The sequence below is a fragment of the Aquila chrysaetos genome, chromosome 1, assembly GCF_900496995.4.
Source record: "Aquila chrysaetos chrysaetos chromosome 1, bAquChr1.4, whole genome shotgun sequence".
Lineage (NCBI taxonomy): Eukaryota > Metazoa > Chordata > Aves > Accipitriformes > Accipitridae > Aquila > Aquila chrysaetos.
This window is the reverse complement of record NC_044004.1, coordinates 5,842,079-5,849,838: the sequence shown is the minus strand read 5'-3', so window position 1 is coordinate 5,849,838 and position 7,760 is coordinate 5,842,079.

Below are 7,760 nucleotides of genomic sequence, written 5' to 3'. Positions count from 1 at the left end.
TTGTCAGCTCAGCATTTCTTAAGGCTTCAACATATACTCCAAATTAAATAAGAGCGCAACTGAGCTTTGCTTTGTGCTTTCATACGTGTGTCGCCAGGGGAGGTAGGTGAACATCACTGAAACTAAGGGAATATCCCCATGAAACTGCTAGAGGCAGAGGTTTATCAGCTGGGGGTAATAAAAGCCACCAGTTCCTGCTCCAGGACCACACAGCCCAGCCCAGCCAAGTGGTCCTCCTGTAGCTGTCCTAGCACCTTCCCCATGAAATAGCAAATGATGAAAATGATGGGGGAACAAGAAAAGATGGAATTAGCTGGATCTGCTGCTTCGCGCGGTGAAAGAGCTTGTTCCATGTGTCTTGTGACCTCTGGGGACACAGGACCAGACCTGATCTGTTACAGGCTGTGCTAGATTTAACTAGGTTGAGACCTTCTTCTTCGATGTGACTTTCGGGCACGCAGAAGGAGGTTTTTCCCACTCCTTACTACTCTCTTGTTTTTTGATGCCAATTTTCAGAAGTACGGCTTGCTTAAACCCCCCAGGGATAAAAAACATAAAATTGCTCCATGCCTAATTAGGCAGAGGAACCAAAGTGTTTCAGGGCTGCTGAGGTCAAAGGGTAGGTGCCCATTTCCACCGCTGCAGCTCTGGCCCTTAGACATCAGGGTTACATCCACCTTCAGCTTAGCTCATGCTGAGCTGCACCCCACAATCCTGAAGCCTTAAAAACCAGCATGGCCTCCAGGGAAGGAGAGTTGAGTTTATTTATCACACACGGATTCATTGTTATTCAGTGGAAGTCTCTTTCAGGGCAAAGAATTAACAGCTAACCCTAATTCCTTACGACAGGTGGACAAGCCACGAGGAGAGGCTTTTCTGGGGTACACATTTCAAGGAACCTACATCCCATTTTGCTCCCGCTTCTTCCTGGATGGCAGAGGCTCTGCAGGACCCTGTATCCTGCTCCAACACCAGGAGAACTCCATGCAGGGTCGTTGAGAGCAGAATTTGCCATCAACTCCTGTTTTTCTTTTGTGAACCCCTCCCATCTTCAGATCTGCTCCACTCCTCACAACCAGCAGGACAACCTGATCATCTGGAAGAGCAGGTCTCCAAGACGTAAACATTTCCCAGCACCGTGGGGCAGTCGCAGGTCTGACACCTGTGTTTTTAATAAACTGGATCGTTGTGCTCGGCTGCCCTGTCTCCAGGAGGGAGAAAGGCAGTGGGACATGTACGGCTGCTCCGGCTGCAGCCCAGTGAACTGCTACAAAAGCCCATCAAATGTCAAGCTTTTCTTTAAGACCTGGAGTTGCTGAAGCGTTTCTAGCAAAATTTACTGAATAAAACGAGTAAGCTCCGATAAGCCCCTGATATGTGACAGAGCCAGACTTGCTTCAGATCACACAGCAAAGGGGAAAAAAAATAGTATTTAGATGAAGATGACCACAGGTCTTCAGCAGCATCTGCCTTCCTGGAGAAATCCAAGCTGTGATGAATCTGAAAGGGTCAGTCTGGGGCTGGCGGGCTGTGGGTACCACTTGGGTGTCCATCCTTGGGGACTTCCCCCTAAAGTGCTTCTGATGTTGATGTTGTGACACTGACTGGTGCCAAGCTGAAATTTGACCTCCTGTTTGTGAAGCACCGTAGAAATGTCAGGCTCTTTAGAAATAGCAAGCCATGGCACTGCTTAGGGAAGAAGGGGGTAGTGTTTGTGTGCTTATTTATTTTCATTTGGCACTACTAATGCTGAAAAAAAATATTAAAATAACTATACTAATGGCAATAGCATAAAAGTTTGCATGCTGTTTCAGAAGCAGAGAACAGAATATAAAATTCATTTGCTGAAAGCAGTATGGAGACTGCACAGAAAAGGAGCAAGCGAGATGATGCCACCAACACCCGCCTTTCCCTCACCGCCGTAAACTCTCAACTGGTCCTTGTCTCTGCTATCTGGAGTTACACCAGAAGTCCCTGTAAGCCCATTTCTAACTAGTTCCTTAGCAGATGCTCTGAGCCGTAGCTCTGCTACTGCAAAATCACAGGCGGTAGGGAAAAAATAAAGCAGGTTAAAGCACAAGTGTGGCTAATCCCTCCAGAGGGAATCCTCACCTCTGATTTTCTCGGTGCTCTTTAGAAAGGAAAGGAGAGCAGCGGTCCAGCTCTTCCTGGTGACTCTCCCAGGGCTGAAATGCTGGGACAATTTTTTCTTACAACCTGTAAATTAAAGTACAAAAACCCACAAACTAGTCTGCTATTAGAAGGGTCCGCACATTTAGCTGCTGGAAGCTGGGTACAGGTGAGGCCAGGGTTTAGCTTCACGCTTGGGTCCCTGCCTTCATTGCAGGGAGATGGGGGGGAACGACCAATTTGTTTGCACATTCCTAACTTCCAGTGATAGGAGGTGATGATTCCACTAAAGCTAACAAGATGCACGAGCATTTCAAGCTGCAGGGTTGTTTCAGTGAGGGTAAGAATGGGAGACAGTGATCAAACATCAGCTGGTGCCAGGAACGTAGGTCTGGAGTTATTGCTGATGTAAGGGCTAAACCAGCTGAAGAGCTTGTCCCTGGTTTAGCAATTATCTCCTAAATACAGGCTTTCCCTTGAAGGATGGCCTTCCTGCTAAACCCTCCCTGCTAGAACCTGCATTTGTCAAAGGGATGTCTTTTAGCTCTGGCCAGCACCAGGAGACAAACATGTCTGATTAGGAAGTCTGGGGTATATTTTATGCTATTAAATATCTTAAAGTCCATTTTATGGCTCTACCAACTGTGCTGTTTGTACAGCTGCTAGGCTGAATACAACCGTTAAGTTTTTTAATATGTCTGAGTTTACCATACGGATCAAGTGTATGACTCCCGCCATTGTCCCAAAGGATTTCTGCCTGGCGTGAAGTTCACCACAAAGTTTGTGGCGTAAGGGGCTGCAGTCCAAGGGCAGTGAGCAGCTGGGTGGGAAATGATGGAGCAAGTCTCTTGCTGGCACCAAAACATCCTTGAACAGAGCTCCAAACAGACCTTTTCTCCTTGCTACACAGAAGGGAAATGCCACTTCTTATTTCCTATTTAATATGCAATCACTGTTTAGAAAATTTTGAGGTTTGCTGTCTTTATGCCATGATCAGGCTGCATGTCCTGTTACAGAGAGGTCTGCAGGAGCACGACGTTCCTGACCAGCATTTCCTCCTGCTCAGAGGTAGGTGCTGACAGTCCAGGCTCTTCATATTCCTGGGAAGCTGTGCTGTAGTGAACGCTAAAGACCTTGGGGTGCAAGAAACTTGTTTCGGTTTTGAGATTCCTTTTCAGGAAGTGGCAAGAGGTTGATGGAGTCCTACAAGTTCCCACACAAATCAGTATTACAGAAAAAGATGGCAGGAGGAACTACTGGACTGGAGCAAAGAAGGCGGCATCCTGCTTTCTGCCGCTCTCTTACGATAACATTTAACAGAGACGTGAATGTTTTGATGGGCCAGCTATGGAAACAGCATCTACTGAAGCTGTCAGTCAAATGCAAGGCTCAAATCCCTAAGATAACTGGTGGCAGCATTTAACCTCTGGCTGTGCAAATGTAAACGTGAACAGCAAATACCGTGATACGTGCTGGCAGCGGGATTCCCCTGATCAATTTACATTGTCACTCTCTGGCAAAGCAGTAACAGGGCTCCAAGTCATTTGTCATGACTGTGAGGTAGAAAAAAGTGTTAAATGCTTTATTCAAGAAAAGAAACCACGCTTTTCAGTTTTGTGCTATAACAGACCACTCCAGATGGTCTGCAGGTCCCATTACTTCAGAAGTTTGGAACTGAACCTTTCCCCAACCTCCACATTAGCCTGCCTGTCCCTGCCTCTCTTATTTAGCAACACATTTCACTGGGTTCAAAATACTTTTGGGTGGGAGTCAGGTCCAGCTTCAAACACCTCCAGCAGACAGATCCACTGTTGGCTGCCTCCACATGGGTGGGTTTCTAAGCTCTCGTTGCAACCAGTGGAGATCATCCAGCACTGCAAGGGCTCCAAAAGAGCAGTTGAACCTTCTTCTTGCAGCAGACACCTGTAGACAGCACGTGAACTTCTCTCGTCTCTGCTGACTGCATGGACTAGGTTTCCACTGGCACAACGAGAGCTGGGACGGCACACACGTACACACCTGCCATGCAGACACCTTCAGGTGGTTGAAGCTGGACCTGAATTTCAGCCTTAGCTGCATACTGTTCAGACAGCAAAGACTCTTGTTAGGTGTCTAAATATAGGTGGCTAGTGCCATGTGGGGTGCCCTAGGGTATCTATCTGAGGCTTCTGGTGGAGGACTGGCTAATGGGATACAGGACTTACGGGAAACCCAAGTTTTCCTGGAGAGGCGGAAGGAAGCAGGACAGGGTGCTGCAGGGCAGCTCAAGCTGTACTAGATGCCAGTCCACAAGCAATTGTATTGAGCTGCAGTTCAAACACGTCTCCTGTGTTAATCTGCAGCAAGACCAAGGTCAGTAGGAAATCCAGAAGTGGAGATACATGGATTCACATATGGAAATGTGCACATGGAAAAGAGGATGCTGTGTGAGTTAAGGGGTGAGTTCCTCGTGTGGATGAAGGCTGAGACTGGCAGGCACTTGCTGTATCCATCAAGGCCTCGTGGAGAAGACAGACACGGGGAAGGGTTGGTGCAGGTGACAACTATATCTTGATGTTTCTAAGTGCCAGTGCCTAGAGCACAGTCAGTTTTTATTCTGCAGTATAATATCAAACCTGGACTCTGGGCTGTAAACAGGACACCCTGAAAAACCCAGATGTCTAAATTGTTTTTGCTGCTCTCAGTGTTGGTAAATCCAGACATTTCAGGGGTTGGTGATTTATTTGCATTGCGCATTTTTGGCTGATGATGCAAGTAAACAAAACATTAGCAATAACTTCTCTTATGGAGAAGAAACCGAGGCTGGGAGAGATTGAGTGATTTCAGTGATGATCCAGAGGAAGTGTGCAGCCAGCCAAGCACCACACCCAGGTCCCTCAGCTGCCCAGCCAGTATCTAAAAGAAGAAAAGAGAAACGTTTTACCACTAGTTTTAAGGAAGTACCAAAAGAAGTTGCATGCAGTGAATCCCCCTTTCATTTAAAGTTCTATGAAAGGGAAAATGTTAGCAGATGGTGTGCTTTTGTCTTCTGCTAGAGCTGGAACTCCTGGGATAGGTAAACATTAACATGATGCTCCTTTGGGTTTTTTGCTAGCAGAACGTCAAGTCCTCTGCAGAGGGATACTAAGCAGAAAGTCCTGTGTTTACTATCAGGAAGATCTGCTTTCACACAGCATTAAAGCCCAACTATGAGTAAGAGAGCAAGAAAAATGTTTTCACTAGAATTCAGCTTGTTCCTGCGTGTGTGATTTTCATAAGGTTCAGCTGCAGGATCTGTGTTGCTCTTAAAATGAAGTTGCTTACTTAAAAATGCATCGGGAGAGACTCCACCCCTTATCTGACCTTTGGGCTTTCTGCAGTGGTTGAAAATTATTGTTCTTAGATGAAATTCTAAAATCTTTCTTAATCCTTTGGCTACCCCACTAGAACTGGGTCTGCCCTGAACTTTGCAACGCACCCCTGTCATTGCTACCTGAGTGTTGCTAATTGCTCTATTGTTTCTCCCCTGGCCGAATGGTTTCTTTCTAGGCAGTTGATTAAAGCAGCTAAATTAATGCTGGTGGGACAGAGTGTTCTCTGACAGGAACCAAACCACTGCCTTAGAACAAATGAAAATAGGTTTAATTTTTCTCAATTCCATGTATGTCTGGCCAATTATATATTGTACAGCTGGTTTTCCCTGAAACTTTTAGTTAGGGTGATAATGACTTGCATCAATGTTAAGATTCAAAAGACTCTATATGCATTTAGGTTTTGAATGCAAATGACTAAAGAGTTGTTTCTGCTACTGAGATTTGGAAAAAAAAACCCAAACCCAACAACCCGAACCCTCATCTTACACAATCCTACTAAAAAACACTAAAAATTGCAGTTGTCCTTATTTGGTCATATTGTTTGACTTCATGCCTGAGTTATTTTAAGTGCATCTGATATCCAACAGATGGACTTCTGACACTACATAGCTCAACATAAAAGGGAGAGAAAGAACAACCCGCTGTGTAATTCAGCTGCGGTCAAAAGCTCCAGATGTCCCTGTTGACAGGAGTGGGACTCTTCTCTGACCCTTGGCAGTGGGACAGTCCTGCCTGTCACTGTCACCTATGAACCAAGGTGAAGGGTATCACTTGGAAACAGTTGGGGTTCTTATTGTGCCATTTGGCTTTCTGCTATCCAGTCTCACTCATTTCTTCTGTGTGTTATTTTCTAGATCAGCTTCTCTCTCTCCCCCTCTTGAAAAAAGGGTTTTGTTGAGAAACTGCTAAAAGCAAAATCTTCCTGTATACAGAATGATAATACAGTGGCATCTAACTCCAATTCTGTAATCCCCACAAGAGTCTTAGTGAAAGCCGCAAGTCAAGGAAAAATTGATTTGGAAATGGATCCAGGTATAAATCTTTTAGTGAGCGGGTTCCTTATAAAATCAGTGTGTATGTCCTCCTAGCAGGATCATAGATACCTCATAAGAAGCTGAACATTTGGATGCTTCATTTATTTAGTACAGCCTCATTCTGGCCTCAGTTTTATGGACATGAAGTGAATGAAATAATCAGGATGAAATCAGCGTATGACTTTGCAAGTTTATTTTTGTCCTGAAGGAATACTTTGTCTCTTCTTGCCCCGCCCCCCCCCAGGGTCCCCCTTGCTCCATCTACGCCCACAGGTACACAAATCTATGCACGGGTTGTTTCTGAAGGCAGCTGATGGCATAGGTGATGAACTGACCTGTGTCTGAAGCTCATGTGTAGAAGTTAAAGCATTTTAAAATCCCTTGTGGGAAGCCTCATTGTAGAGTTCAGTGGTTTCTTGTGACACTGATCTAAGATCAATTTACTCGCGGCTGAAAGAATTGCACATTTTTTAATAAGTGAGCGGACTTCACAGCTTTCCTTGGTTTTTCTAACTTTCCTAGAAGTCCCAGGTACAGACACATTCTCTGTTTGCTCTGGAGATGCCTCTCCGGTAATCACTGTCCCCGACACATGCTCTTCTTGTGAATGTTTGCCTAAACTCCCTTGTCAAAAAATAGGAGCTGAGCCTTTCTTGTGGTTCATTAACCATTTTCTCTTCCAGAACAAATGTCCCCTGAAGTTTAGCAGAAAGAAAATGCTGCTGTTAAGAATCTCTGTAAGGAGGAAAGAAAACACTAATTACTGTTTAAGAACTGTGTTGTTTGATTTATTCAAATACACTCTTCTTCCTGCCCCAGGATCAGCCAGGTAAGTAAACTGTCCATGGTGAATGAGAAGGAGGATTGGCAGTTTTCTTTCACTTTTTTTAAACAATTTCATCTCAAACCATTTAGCCCCAGTAAAGAGGTGGGTGCTCAGGACTGCCGCTTATCAGGCTGACCATTACAGCCGAGTTGCTCTTCCTGTGACCATTGCCTGTGTCCTCCTTGGGTCGTCCTCACGTCTTGCAGCATTTACTTAGCACTCGCTTGGCACGGTTGGGATGGGGGTTTTGCTCTCTTTCTACATTGCTTCAAGCAAATTACTAACAAATGAGGTCAGGTATCATAGAATGGTTTGAGTTGGAAGGAGCTTTAAAAGGTCACCTCGTCCAACCCCCCTGCAGTGAGCAGGGACATCTTCAACTCGATCAGGTTGCTCAGAGCCCCGTCCAGCCTGACC